This window comes from Lontra canadensis, unplaced genomic scaffold (genome assembly GCF_010015895.1).
Source record: "Lontra canadensis isolate GAN:19392208 unplaced genomic scaffold, GSC_riverotter_1.0 scaffold21, whole genome shotgun sequence".
Lineage (NCBI taxonomy): Eukaryota > Metazoa > Chordata > Mammalia > Carnivora > Mustelidae > Lontra > Lontra canadensis.
Window position 1 is genome coordinate 584,002 of NW_022631015.1, and position 15,842 is coordinate 599,843.

The following is a 15,842-nucleotide window of genomic DNA, read 5'->3' on the forward strand; positions in this document are numbered from 1 at the left end:
GAGACTGCTTCCCCATCTCCGTGTTCTGCTCCCTCTGCTTATGCTCTCTCTGTCAAATAAATAAATAAAATCTTTAAAAAAAAAAAAAGGATGAACTTGTATTCAATGAAGATGCATTTAAAAATGCTGCCAAAGAAATGTAGCTCAACCCTGTTTCTCTGCCCTTGAAAGAACAATCAACTGCTGTTGAGGCCAACTGCCACTTCAGTTATATAGAGCAAAACCCTACTCTTTTTCTTGTTAAGTGTCCATTCTTGGAGGATTTAGCCTGATAAAAGTAAAGACAAGAATGGTGGGGTTTGGTTCAATCAGGATTTATCCTTTTATTTATTTATTTATTCTAAGTTTTGTATTTTTCATGGTGGACAGGTTCTGTTGTGTTTTTTCATTTTTAAGTTTTGTATTTTTCACAGTGGACAGTTTTGTTTTTTCTTTTCCTTTCTTTCTTTCTTTCTTTCTTTCTTTTTTTTTTTTTTTGCATTTATCCTTTTAGAGTTCTAAATCAAATTTCAAAATCCAGTTAGCAATGACATTGGTCAATTCAAGACAGGTTGGGAATCGATCCCTGCATGACTGACTGTTGCAAAAAAGGGCTGGGTGACTGACAATACACGCACATGGTATTTCTACCAAATATAAGCCTAGAGCATTTCATAGCTCCTTTACATATTTCTGAGTTTCTGAAACATAAGTTCAATTCTATTTATAGTGAATACTTGACCCATCACTTACGAATGTTTTCTCTCTGTATATATATAATTTTCTCTTGTTAGGTAAAAGACATAGGGTAATGACTGACACTATGCACGTATTTTGCCATAATCATTAAAAAGTTACATAATATGATTATATTTATATGAAAATTCAGAGTAAGTAAACTCATAAAGACAAAGTAGATTAGTGGTAGCTATAGGAGGGGTAATGGAAAAGGACTGATAGTGGGCTCAAGGTTTCCTTTTGGAGGAAAATGTTTCAGGATTAGACAGTAGTTGATGGTTGCACAACTTTATAAATACAGTAATTTTTCTTCAGAATTCTTGAGAGCGTTAGATTATCATTTTCACCGCAAACATACAATAGAACCCCCAAAAAGTGGACACAAGAGGAAATACAGGGTGACAGCATTAGAAAAAAGAAAAAAAGAGCATTTGACACTACCTAATTTCCTAAAGTCTTTCGATACAAGATCAAAGGAGACCAAAGAAGACCTTGGCCTTAGTCACAATTGAAAAGGTGCCAGGGAATAGGGAAGACTTTACCCTCCCAGTGATGGAAACTGAGTTCATTTACTGAAATTCAGGGTTAAAAATAACAAAAGTTGTTGAACAACAATAAGGTACGTATATTAATCCCTCTGGAAGACTTTCTAGCCCTGGACAACACATCAATAACACCAGCTCCATTTCAGCAGGACTGTGGGGAAGATGGGAAAATAAAGAAGCTAACAATGCAAAATCCCAAATGATATTAAGTCTAGTGTTTACTTAAATGACAAAAACTTGACCACCTCAATAATAACGTTCAAAAGTAAGAGAGGAATAAAATCAAGACACTACTGCTAATTTGCCTATAATGAAAGAATTAGAAAAAAATATTGTCCTAAATTTATACTATTGCATAAAAAGTTTCACTTGTCTCGACCTGTCAAATCTTTATTATGAAATAAACCAATATCATTGCTGACAAATATAATAACTATAGTAAACAGGCATGCCAAAATCAATGCAGATTTTCAAGAAGGGTCAAGGAATCAACCGTCAGCTTAAATTGGTTAATTTTATTAAAATGGTTAAACATGACAGGCTGTCACAAAACTCCCAGATTTTTTACATGAGCAAAGTTGGATTAATTTGACCCAAATTTTGTATAACAGTTTTCCCAATTTCTAAAAATACATCAACTTTGTCACTTATCTTAAAATTTCTGCTTTACTTCCCTAGCTCGACCTCAAAAGAAACTTCTACAAGGCCATATATCTTGACATAGTGAAAGCAAAATAATCACAGCACTCAGCAGTGCTATTAACATTTCTGAGCCACAAGGGATTAAATAGGCAGATGCTATGGAAAGTGCCTGTTGGGAGAGGACAGGCGCAGCGTTGAGACTGCACCACAGCTGTGAGGGATTGAAGCTGCTAGCTATGGAATCAAGTTTAGGAGAAACTCTGGGCACAATTCCGGCATCCGAAATAAATTAAAGTAAACAGTCTTGCGCTCTCTCATCCACCCTGTTAGCAGCCTCTCGACTGAGTGGAGACCACACACTCAGACCACACAGCGCCAGCTGAACTCCTCGCACGCAACATCTACAAGCTGTCACTCTGCAGCACAGAGAGGAAAAGGAGGGGGGGAATTGAGGGGGGTTTGAAAAGAGAGAAGGAAAGAGGGGGAGGGGAGAGTGAAGAATCTCCTCTACATACAGCTGGACTGCGTGATACGTGGTTTGGAGAAAGGGAAAAACCTCCCTAAGAAAACAAGCTGGCTGTGGCCTTATGTATCCCTGACCTGTACTCCCCCATATCAATTTAGTAGCTGATGAAGGATTAACAAAGCATGCATTTAACATCAATTAACCTCCTATCCATCACAGGTCAAAAGAGAAAATTACCATTATAAAGCATTTCACTAAAATAAAGAGGAAAGACCACATTTTCTTATAACTTATAATATATAGCTAAATAAATACATTTTCTTTTAGATTTATATTATAATAATTTTAACCCATCTGCCTCTTTCAATGAAATGAATTTAAAGTGTTTCTGTAACAGAGATAGAAAATTTTAATTTTATAATTTTCCCATATTTCACTGTGATGCAACCTTATTTTTCCAAAATACTTACTGGTAGAATAAAAGATGGAAAGTATTTTTTACAAAACTTCAGACTAAAAATAAATTTAAAAAATAACTACTAGCAGTGATATTAGGGGGGAAAAAAACAGAAAAATGGAAACACAAAAAGAGCTTTCGGGTGATTAACCAAAAAAAATTTTTTTTACTACTTATTAAGGAAGAATTTTGTTGATTTTAATTCATAACAAGAAACATGAAGAAAACAAGTAATCAGGTGTCTTACCCAGTCAGGTCCCCAGAGGCTTGGCTCACTCAGCTCAGCTAAAGGGATAAGACAGGAGTTGGAATAACATAAATTCTGATTGACTGAAGACTTGGAGAACCTTCACCAAACAAGCCAAGGAAAGCCTGATATTAAAGAACTATTTTCTTAGATCAGGCCACAGAAAAGTGAAAGTTTTCTGCAAAAAAAAAAAAAATAGCAACAATTAAAACAAAAACAAAAAAACTCCCGAACTCCACCCCTCCCCATGCTATTCAAGTTAGCATCACCAGGGAACAAATCAGAAACACAGAATCTCAAGATCCCAACCCAACCCCACCTACGTTTGAGCCCATTCTGCACACATTAACATTTGATAAATCTATCCTGTCCAGAGCCATCATGGTTCCAAAGGACCCCAGAAAAATCTCATTGCAGAGATGCCCAGAGAGTTTCAACAATAAAATTACACTCAACTAGACTCTCAGGCCACCCGGCAACAGAAGCAAATGTAGAATTCACTATATCCTCCTTGAGTCAGGTTCAACCTATCCTAGAATAGACGTGCCTCTTGGGGCTGGGCTAGACTAACCCTAGAGGGATCTCCTACTAATACTGGAAAAGGGTTTTAAGAATGGTAATTTATTTCCTTCAGTTTTCTGTAAACTCAGACTCTATTCCTGTGCAGGGTCAAGGTCAAGTTATCTCAGCACAGCCACACATTTAACCATCTAAGGGCACAGGGTGGGACAAGTCTCAGAGACAAGGTCATGAACTCTCCCACCTAGCTTTCTAAATTAATCATCTCTCTCCATCTCAAAACCATGGTCAACAAAAATATAATCATGCACAAATCTGAAAGGATGTGTAGGGTATAAACTGTGCAAAGAAACACTGGTCTCAGAAGGAACATCTGCAGAAAGGAAGGACTGAACGAATAGATAAAGCATCCCTACTTTCCCAGCTCTCTCTTTAGACTTCTTTCCTTCATCACTCCTATAAACAAAATATAATTTAAATATACTATGTTTTTAAATGAAAATGTAAGTTTTTGTGCTTTAATTCATTTGGGAATAAAGAATAATTTAAATTATATATATTTAATTTCATTTAATTATATATATGAAAAATAACTTCACTCCTGCTACAATGTTTGGGATTAAAGGGAAGGGGATGTACATGAAATGACTACGAAAGAATACTAGAAGCAAGACAGTATATAGGGGAAAAGCCTGATGATTTGGCTCGCTAGAGCTCCCGCATAACTCACCTGTTACATAAATACTTGAGTACCCAGTTGATCTCCTAAAACAAGCACAGGATTTCATCTTAATTAGAAGAGTTAATTAAAAGTCTCCTTCTTTATTTCCCAGAAACTATAAAATCTCCTGCCTTAGCAGTATAAGTCTTCAAAGAGGACAATGACCTTCACTACAATTCAAGCCAAAGCTTTACTAATTAGGTCTAAAGGTGGCTGATTCTCTGACTCATGCCACCAGACAGTGATGACATACTGAAAATGAAGTAGGCCATTTTCATTTTCAAATGAAGTGCAAATCCACCCCCCTTCTACCACCCTCCAAAAACACAAACAAAAACAAAAATTTCAAAGTAGATTCACTATTTAATGGAAGAAGGAATAGTAGTTCATGTAAAAAAAAAAAAAAAAAGCAGAGCATTATTCAGTCATCAATCTATTGCCAATTGTACCATGTCCCTTACCATTCTCTCTTTATTAGGTCTACACTGGGTGAACAAAACATTATTTCTTGGTATTTTATAAAACAATTTTTTCAGGGCAAAAAGTGTCCTGGTGTTTGTTTTTTCAGAAAGATCAAATGGACAACACTGGCAAAGTCATCATCAAATAAAACTGATTTCTATCTTTGTTTAGTCCATCAAGAAGGTTTGAGAAATATACAGAGATTGGTCACTCAGCACCTCAAACGGTGGTAGTGCTAGATTCCTTGTTAGATAGATAAACTAGAATTTGGAATAGATTGTTCAGTCAAAACAAATATTTATTAAGGACTTGCTATGTCCCAGGCACTATCCTGGGGAAATGAGAAGAACAAGATTTTGTGACAAGTAGGTCATGGATGACCTTGACCTTCAATAGAGTGATGGGTACTGAAACCAGAGAACAGTGGGATAAGTGACAAATTGAGTATAAATAACTATTTAAGAAATCAGCCTAGGAAGGAAAGAGAAATTTTAACAGAGGAATGTGAAATCAAAGGAGGATGCTACTTTTTCACTGTTATTATTTTTCTGTTTTGCTTTATTGTTTTCTGTCTTTAAGCATGTTTAAATGCTGACAAGAATGAACCTTTGGCAAGTACTCCCAAAGGTAAGAATGGATGGGGTACAGAGATCTGTCTTACAGTAAATGCAATCTCTTTCAGTAAAAGTGGAGAAAGGGGGAAGCTTTTTTTTGGAAGAAAGAGCATGGGATTCTCCACTGATAGTTCTTCCCCTCCCTCCCCCCACTGATAGCTCTATTCACTGTGAATCAGATGGCTAGATTATCTGCTAAGAGTATAGACATGTGAAACGATGAGAGATTTGAGAAGAACTGAAAATGCTTAAAATAGATTCTACGCAGGACAGAACCATGAACTGACATGGAAAACTCTAAAAAAAATTCCTTGATGGGCAGTTGGGAATGGTGACCACGGATCTACAGGAGTACAAATCTAGATACTAGATTCTCCCTTGCTGGTTTCAGCAGCTCAGTTCAAGCATTACAGAAGGTAAAGGGTTGAAATGGTTGAGGGCTGAGAATTTGCTACCAAATGCTACAGAAGGATAATGATACAACTGAGCGTTCTGATATGAGTGACCAAAGATGAGGTGAAAGAGCAGGTGTAATGGAGGTAACTGGAAGAAGAATTAGAAAGACACTAAGCAAAGAGTGGGAGATTTGAGTTTTGGATTTCAGAAGTGGACCTACTTTAGTCCTGCTCCCCTACTCCCAAGCACATCTCTGGCAATAGCCCTACCTCTTTGCTGGGGCTCCAGCTCTCAGAAGGCTGTAGTTTGTCCTTTTTTTCCTTTTACTTGTCAGTTTCTCTTTGGGCCTCACTACCCCTTATTTGTTCATGAACCCTGCCCACACCTCTGCAAGTAGTCCCTTTATTAAAACCTCCTTATTTGAACCATCTGGCATGAATTCTGATTCCTGCTGAGACCCTCATTTATCCAGATACACATCACGTCAATCACATGGAGCTTTCATTAAAATTAAACTAAAACCAAATATTCCTGGCTTTAGTCTTGTTTTGCCTTTCAGTAAAATTGCAATGAATGAAAGTTAAAATATTATACCCTCCAATATCACATAACTTTATAAATGGAAAAGGCCTTAAAAAATCATCAAATCTTACAGATGAAACTATGAGCCAACCTTGCCAAGAGCAGCACAGCCAGCAAGTAGCAAAAGGAGAATTCACTCTTCATTGCACCATGATTACCAAATGCTAACTCTGTGCCAGACACCACTCTAGGTGCCTATTTGCATCCACCTTAGGCAGCTTACATTCTAATTAACTAAATCCCATGTTTTTCAAATCCCAGTGTCCACTGTTCTTTCCACTACTGGCACCAAGACTTATTTTAAGAAGGAAACAGTAGGTAGAGGGAATAATTAAAATCAAAACCAGAAATTAAGACTGAGATGCACCAGTCTTAAATACTACCAATGGTATTAAGTTAAAGAATGTTCACGAAGCTTTTGAGCAAGTCTAATACAATTTTCCCGGGGGGAAAAATGCATGACAAATTACTCCCAAAGTCCTCTGCCTTTCCTTCACGGCACTCCATAAGCCAAAATGCACTTACTTACCGAGCCTATGGGCCTTTGTTTTTGGTGTACTAACCAGATATTCCTGTGCCTTCCCTATGAAGGGCCACATCCTCCCCCAACAAGGTCTGACCTCTGTCTAACCCCAACAGATCCTTCCCCTCTCTGAATTCCTGCTGTACTTATACTCAATATTATAGTTTTGTTCTTAGCTATTCTTTGAGAGAATAAAAATGCCCCTTCTGAATCTAGCCTATTATTTTATTTCTAATGTGTGTGTCAGGCATATGCTAATATTGGGATACACAAATGACCAAGACTAACTCCTGTCCAGCCAGAACTTGGCCTTTTGACAGATTATGTAAATACCCATGATACCTACAGCCCCCAAGACAACACAGGCATAGGATAGTGCTAACTGGTTAAAGGATTCACTGAGCTGGAAAATTTCAAACCAGGAAGAGCTCTTAAAAATAATCTAGATTCATATATTCCCTGACTACAGGAAAAAGGAAACTGAAAACCAAAGAGGTTAAGTACATGCTATGAAGCAGCTAGGTGGTAGCTCACAAACCAGTAAATGGTTGCTTTGACTCCTAAGCCAAAAAACCTTCTGACTCCCTGCTTTTCAAAGTGAGAGCCAAAGATGACTCTGAGTGTGTCCACAGCTTCTTCAAGAGTCATATTTCTTTACAAGTACTTTAAGTTTTTGTGTATCAAGAATAATTATTTTAAATTAACATAAACATACACTGAACCACATGATAGTACAACACTACTTACTACCATGCAATTTCAACAGGCACTCCAGGAGATCCATGAACATATTCTTCACCATCTGAGAATAAACATTCTAGCATACTGCTTAGCAGAGTAATCAGTGTTAGTTCCCATGCCAGTCAATTTCAAAATCCTGCCTACTCAACATCGACCTAAAACTTATCCATTCAATTAACATTTATGCTCCTGAAATGTGGTAGGTGCTATACTAAGATCCTGGTTACATAAAAATAAATAAATTGGAGAATGGGTGAAAAAGTAATTAAAAAACTAACTATATAATAGCATTTCTTATACGATGGCCTAATCCTGCCACTCCCTGTCACTAGAAATTATCCAAAGCACTTTATTAGAAGACTGCCTTTGCAAAATTTGAGTACCAATTTCATTTCCAATAAGATTCATACATAACAGGCTCTCAAATATTAGAGGAATGAATGAAAATTTAATTAAGCGGGTCAATAATCATCTTTTCAAAAGGAGATAGTTCAAAATTACATTCAGTACAGAAAATTAAATTGACATAAAAAAAGAAATTTCTGAAAATTCCAAGAGTTACTCCAAATTACGGTGGGGGATCCTTTGCTTCCCTGCTTAAATTAAGTTCCTACATAAACAGAAGAGAATATCTGAATAGTAAGCACACATCATCCTCTTTCTATTAGTCACCTTTGAGTTTATCTAGCGTACTTTGAGTCAACAACTTTTAACATACAGATGATCTTCAGGAAACTTCTGATTTTCAGTTTGTTAGCAGAGTCGGTTACATAAAGCCTGGCCAGAATATATTGACTTTTATAAATAAAATATTGTTATGTATCAGGAGACCGAGCCACATAACCTTGGTTAGAACTAACTTTTCAATATAGTGCATCCAAATGATTTAATTAAGATGTGTCTGATTCTTGAGTATTTTTCAAAGTTCTTGTCAGTTTACTCAGATTCATTAAAAAAAGAAATGTCCTCATACTTACTATTATGACTGACCTTTACCAATTAAGAATAGCTTATTTCCATTTAAAGACAAGCTTTTCAAGAACTGTTTCTTGGATATTTAGAAAGTGTCTGCAAAATCCTGTGACACCAAGTTAAGCATCACCAGGCTTAAATGAGGGACGATACCGTGTTTAGATAGTGCAGGCTGTAGAGCTTCAGTGCATGGTCTCAAAGGAAGTTAAAAAACTGAGTAACTACAGGCTAGTAACATAAGCACTCTGGACTTCCGTTTCCCCATCTGTAAAATGGGGATAATACAGCGCATCTACCTCTTGTATGGAGTATATCAGTCAGTTAATGTAAACGCTTAGAAGAGTCGAATAAAGGCGCATAGACCATGCTCAGTGTAACTCTGATGCAAACCTAAACAAAATATGCCTCACATTCGCTCTTTGCGAATAAATTCTTACACCTGGCTCAGTGACAACTACGCAGGGGCGCCAAGGGCCGTGCGAGGCCGACTACAACAAACCCGTCGAGGGCCAGTGCTCTGGAGGCCCACGCCCGGCCTGGGGATGGGGAGCTCTGGGCCTCTAGCAGGTGTCCAGGGACCGCGCGGAGTTGGGGACAGGAACCGCTCCGCGCCTTCCTCCTCACAAGGACTGGAGAGCGGTGCAGGAGGCTGACACCGGCGCTGGCGGACCACTTCCACCCGCCTCTCCGGGAGCGAGGCCAGCCGGCGCCCGCCGCCCTGCCTGTCCGTGCCTCCCCAATCTGGCCCTCAGCCAGGACCTCCAGGCTCCAAAACATACCTCAGGCCTGCCTGCCGCCCCCTACGGCCTGCAACGACAAAGCTCCCCGCCGCTCCCGCGAAAAGCTCCGGGGTAACAGCTGCCCCAACCGCCGGCGCCTTCACTTCCGCCCGCTGAGAACGCCGAGGGCGTCGATCCGCCGAGTAGTCGAGCACCGAGTCCTCGATGGGCCAAGCCACTCTGGGAGGGGCGGGGCTGGCTTCCCGTTGGGTTGGAACTGAGGCTGGGGCCGGGACGGGGGTTGCGGGGGAATGGGTGGCAGTTGGGGCTAGCTGGAGGGTTTTGGGGGCGGGGGCTGCTAAGCGGCTAAGGGCGAGGAGGAAGCGACCCGGAGCGGATCGCGGCGTGCAGCCGCCGTGCGGTGCCCTCGGATCACCTCGAGGAGGATGTAGAATGACACTCGGTCGGTTTCTGGTGGGATCTGCACCGGGTCAGGTCGATGTAGCTCCTACCTGGCCCTGGGAGTCCAGGTGACGCACAAAAGTCACAGGACCTCGGAAATTGTGGAAGAGAATGCCAGACTCTGAAGTGTTGTTGATTGTCTAAGTTAAATTTAGGGAACACCACCCTCGGCTAGGCGCTGTGAAGGGCATTAGATACACAAAGGTGAATAAAAGGTAGTCACTTCCTTGAAAGGATCTCGCTGGGCTGAGGATAAACTGTTGCATGGTAAGAGGAAAAATGTCACTAAGGGAGAGAATGCAGCAGTCTAGGCAAGAAATGATTGTAGTTTGCCCTGAAGAGGCAATGGTGGAGATGGAGGGTAAGTGGTGACAGGAAACTGAGAAAATTCTCTTCTGGTTCCTTCTGCCTTATTAGCAAAAGATACATTAAGATCATCTGTGAAGATGGAGGATGGGATGCAAGGGAGTTTTGGAGAGAAATGGTGAAATCTTTGTCTTGGACGTTGTGAAGAAAATTACTAAGAAAATATGGCAAGATTTCCAGGCAGGGTTGAAAGCCCTCTTGGGATGTATAGTCCTAAATTTAAAATGAAAGCAGTCCACGTACTTGGGTATGTTTTGGCTGCTCTGGTGTAGGTTGAGAATTAGTAGAAAATTAGTTGTAAAACTGAGGATTCAGTTTTACAAGGTAGAAGGAGCAGCCAACAAAGGAGTTGAAAGTTTCTGCAAAGAAATGTTATTATGGAGGACCATGAAGTTCAAACTCTTGTGATAGGGTATTTAGAGGGATTGTTCTGGTTATCTTGGAATTGGCAACTTAGACTATAAAAGGTGTCAGGTAACTGATCATATGTCCCACTCTGGATGAGAGAACTCTGTTTTTTTGGTTTTTGGTGTGTGTGGGGGGGGGGGGGTTGTTTGTTGTTTTTTGTTTTTTCTGTTATCCTGACCTAAGAAGTAAGAGTGCCCCTGCCAAAATGTCCATTTAGACAACATGTAGTCACACTAAAGTCACTGCACATTATATAGAGAGTCGCAAACAATTGAGATCAGACACCTCTTCAAGGCTTAGAAGGGATTCTGCAAGTGGTTCTAAGCAGGCAGTCTCTCTGCTGACCCGAGGCATGCAGGATAGGGACAAAGTTCTTGGAAGAGCTGGCCTGCCATTGGGACTATACATGACTTAAGAGTATGCTGTCTGCTTTTGGTCTAGAAATTCTCAAAAGTATGAGAGCTATTTGAGTGACGAGTTACAGCTAAGTGGAAAGGAGGGTAGCTATAAAGCAGAGGCACAACCATGGCAAAGATTTTTGCCATCTCTCTAAGAACTCAGACATGCACCTCACACAAACTTCATCTTTGGCTGATTTGTATGTCTCACATGAATGCCCACCAGAGAGCATCCACAGCAGAGGGGCTCAGACTACCCAGGGTGATTTGGCCACCCTCTGTCCTGGGCCTCCCCAGGGTTTATACAGTGGGTCTATGAATGGTATAGCCACGGTAGCAGGGATGGAGCTACACGGGCACCTTTCGACAATGCACTTCCAGATAGTGCACCCACTCCCTCCAGCTCCAGAGGCCAGTGCGATCATTTGGCAAGTTGATTTGTTCAGACCCAGATACATATCCCGGATTTTGGTTTGTCTTCCCTGCCTGCAGAGCCCTGACAACCATCACTATCCAGTTGCTCACAGTGTCTTCTTTACCATAATGGGATTTCCCATAATAACACCTAGGACCAGGGACACCCTTAAAAGAGGTATGACAAAGAGGACGACATAAGATCTACTGACTCTACCATACATCACATACCCAGAAGCTACCACCCTAGAGGACATTAGAAAGCCTCTTAAAGGCATAGCTAAGGCTCCATTTTGGAGATAACATTTTTCAGGGTTAAGATGTTATGCTGTGGAATGCAATATGTATTTTGAACCTAATACCAGCATATGGTGCTGCGTGTCTGATGGAGTCCTGGCTCCTGTGGTGGGAGAGGATACTTTGCCAGGGAATAGAAAGTTTCACTAAATGTAAAGGCCTCTCCTCATTTGGGATCCTCATGTAGGCAACAGAAAATGATCCTTACGATCAGAAGGAAATAGGAACAGGGAATATTTTTTCTGGAACTCGAGGAACTCACTGGCCATCTTTTCCATGCATGGTGATAACAGTAAATGGGCAACATGGCAATCCTCGCCTAACAAGGGCATGGCAATGGGCTCAGACCCCACATGTACAGAGGTCTGGATCACTCCATCACGCAAGCAACATAGGCCAACAGAAGTGCTAGGTGAGGCTGAGGGGATTCTAGAATAGGTGATAAAGGAGGAAGATAATGGAATCACTATAGCCTCAGGACCAACTGTAACAGGAGCCCATAGCTCAGCCTATCAATGCCTCTGGTGTGGTATGACTTGACATCAGCATAAAGAATCAGTGACAGAACAAACTGAATACAGCACAGCATGAAGGGGATAGAGAGTAGCAGAGGCTGTCAGAGCCTACCCATATTCCTCTGCTGTCCCCTTTGCTCTCTGAAGTCTGCTTTCCCTTTTTGCCTCAGGGTTTTCTTCCTAGGCATGGGGCAACCTGGAAACACTGGAGAATTCACTGGCCCAGATGCAGGCTTCAGCCAAAGATAGGCAAGGAATTGATCTATAACTATCCAGCTTACTTCAATCCTAGGGTAGCTCAAAGAAAGGCATGTTATCCAGCATATTCCAGAATCTCCCTTGAGACAGAGTTCCAGTGCCCTCAGGAACACCTTCACAGCACACCTTTTATTGACTTCCTTCCCTTTCCCTTTTGACTTCCCCACTTTCCTTCTGTGTTTCCTGGTATCATCTCCCAAACTAAATACTGGCCCTTGAAACCATATCTCAGAGTTGGCTTCTGAGAGAATCCAGCTAAGATAGTCATTATCATAGACCAAAAACAACTTATACTTATTACAACTCAAATGTGTCTATGTGATGAATTACAAACCTATTAGGGAAATATATCCTAAGAAAAGGTGGTATTTTGTACAGATCCTTTGTGTTGTGGGATTTAGCATGACTCTCATTATTCTTTCCTGTACATCAGAAGTTATGTCCAAGTGTTGCTCCAGTCTGCAATAACTCAGCTGTCCCAGGATCATCCACGTTAAAATACACAGAAAACATGAGTCAGAGACCTGGCAGCAGAGTTTGAAAGGAAATTAAGTTTTCTGTATCCCTGGCAGTGATACCCTGCTTAAAATGAAACTAAACCCTTTACTTGTCTCCCCTTTGGGTCTCAGTGACATAACATTTCTCAAACTAGGCAACACTGCCATTAAGCTGGTATGAATGGCTCTTGAGGATTCATAAATCTTTCCTGGATCAAAAGAATGACAATACTATATCCCTGAAACAAATACTCAGAGGAGAGAATTTTCTGCTAATATAAAAATTACTGGTGGTATTTCCTTTCTTTTTTACTTCAATTTCTCGTCCGTATCCTGAAGAGAGCTGACAAATGTTAGAGCAATACATACAGAAGCTGGCAGCAAATAATATCAGTATACCTAAAATTGCAGTAGTAGCTGTTGAGGCAATTCAACATCATCATATAACTTCATGTTTCCAATTCTACATCAGATTTAGTTTGACCTAGAGAGAAAACACAACTTTGAAGCATGAAATTCCTTTGGTTTCAGTCTTAGGAAATAATATCACAGACAAAGTCCCTGTTTTTTAGATTTTTTTTCTTTTTTACATTAAAGGAATATCTAAAGTATTTCATACTGCATGGCCTACCGGTTTGTAATGGATCATAGTTTTATAGAATCTAATCCTCAAAACAACTGTAATTTGCCATATCTTAATGATGCTTTTTACCAAAGACTGATAATTGTTTGGTCTCTGTGATCTCATAGATTCTAAGCCCTTTTCTGGCAGATTTCTGTCTTATTCATTGTTATAGGTACCATAGAGCCTTATATAACAGGTATTGGATATAATAGCCACCCACTAATAGCACTAACCATAGCCTATAAATATATTATTGTCTATTTGTTTACTTTTTTGTCTTCTTCCACTAGGATATAAGTTCCTTGAGGGAAAGGACTTTATATTGTGCACCCCTGCCTCACACATAGTAGATGCTCAACGAATGTCTAATGAAAAACTAAAACTAAAAATAACAATACCTTATTATAGTAGCAGAGTTGGAGAGATGCCTGTTTCCAGCTATTTATTCCAAAATAGTCTTAATGATCACTTAAAGACACAAAAGATGAGCAAAATTTGATATGTAAAGCTTGACAATACGTGAACATTGGAGATGTTTCACCCAATACCACTGAACTTTGTCATCTTTTGCTGGTGTCTTTTACAGTTTAAGATCACAAGGACAATTCAAAATCCTCCAAGGTGGTAATAATTACAACTCTGTTGTAGCAGTTCCCTGATTGGGGCCCCTTGCCTCATTTTGTTTTTATCTCAATCTTGCTATTGCATAATTCTAACAAATACCTTTATGTAGATTTTAGCATCTGTGTTTCTCATCAGCTCCAGAGCTCCATATGTACAAAGTCCTCAAAACAGTCAAATGTCTCCACCCAATTTTACAGCAAAGTAGAGCTCTGTGGTTTTCTGTTTACTTTCTATTTGCATATTTTATTAAGAAAACTGTAAATAAAGCTGGATCTACGTAGGGATATGGTGTTTCAACAGTGTTACTCCAACCAGATGGCCATCTCTACCACCCAGCACAATGATGCAGCTGTGTTTACCACCTGTGTTTATACTGGGGTGCCTCTGGCAGTAGGTTGTATTTGTAGGTGGTCTGGAGGAGAACACAGAAATCAAGGACAGTCACTCACCACCAGAGAGATATGAAAGATGATGAACCCACAGATAGGGAACTGGGCCAGAATAAGAAAAAACTCCTTTCAGTGGTCAGGAGATCTCCCTTCCCCATCAGGCCTACCCTGCTGCTGCAAAGCCAGCAGGGTCAATCTAAGTTCTGTGATTTGCTGTGATCAGGAATTTAGACCTCTTTATGTTCAGAATGAAGAATGTATAACAACAAGACATTTTCACTTATTTTAAATTGCTGGATGGTATGTTTTGTTTTGGGTTTTTTGTGTGTGCTTGTGGAGGTTTTTTTTTTTTTTTCATTTAAAATTTTCCACTTGAAGTTCCTATATACTTCAGTGGGAGCAAGATCAATTTGCATTTTATCATTAGTGTCTGCAGTCATAGAAAAGACACAGAAAGTGGTACCATATTTTCAGTTTTTCCACCGACATGGAATTTCCCCTATTAGTTTGGGGCTTAGGGCAGCAAGCCAGTTGGCTTGCCACTTAATACATCTACTATCAAGGAACATCACTCCATTGGGAGCAGGAGCACCAGTTACAGTTTCACTTACAGGTAGAGAACCATGTTGCTGACTTCTGGACTTTTGTGTAAGGATTTGAAACCTATCGACACTCCACGAAGTCTTGCTTCCCTCCTCCCAGGAGTTTTCAAAAATACCTTGCATAAACTTTGAGTGCCTGGCTTTGTATCTAATTTCTTTTTGTTCTAAGATGACACAATTTTTACCTGAGTCCCTTCATTATTCAGATAACACCTTAGTTTCCCACAAACCCAATAAAAGATATTAAATTACCTAAAGGCAGTTATCTCTGTTTTCAGTAGATGTCATTGAAAACTACTTCAGTAGTTTACACTGTTAGCTCAACTGTGTTCTCCTTGCAGGTACTGAATATGGTTCCTGAGGTGATTACAAGTATCAGTGTGCAGGATGTCCACTCAGCATGCCCACTGCGGCTGTCTCCTGGCTGCTCACAACTGTGTGTCCTGGAGGACCTCTCCTGCCCACCTGCACTTAGCTGTGTTCCATGAGCTCATCTCTAAGCAGCTGCTGGTTTCTACTGCTGGCCAGTGTCCTGGGCCCTTTCCCCAACAGAGCAGGGCTTTCTGAACTCTCTTTATACTTTCTATGGTGTGAAAGGATGAGAAATACACAAAAATTTAAAAGCCAAGGATAATTTCCAGTTCATACTTTTAAAAAAGACTTT

General features: G+C 40.1%; 1 protein-coding gene across 5 annotated transcripts in view; it reads right to left on the reverse strand.

The window, feature by feature from the left end:
* Nucleotides 1–9,495, reverse strand: part of EXOC2 (exocyst complex component 2) — a 254,314-nt gene extending 244,819 nt beyond the window's left edge. For 3 of the 5 annotated variants that reach the window (XR_004383127.1, XM_032861440.1, XM_032861437.1), the window contains exon 1: nt 9,384–9,495. The gene's annotated coding sequence lies outside the window, so the exon portion shown is untranslated. Of the gene's footprint in view, nt 1–3,074; nt 3,113–9,383 lie in introns of all 5 variants that reach the window. The other 2 variants (XM_032861439.1, XM_032861438.1) reach the window with 2 other exon arrangements.
* Nucleotides 9,496–15,842: the final 6,347 nt, after the last annotated feature.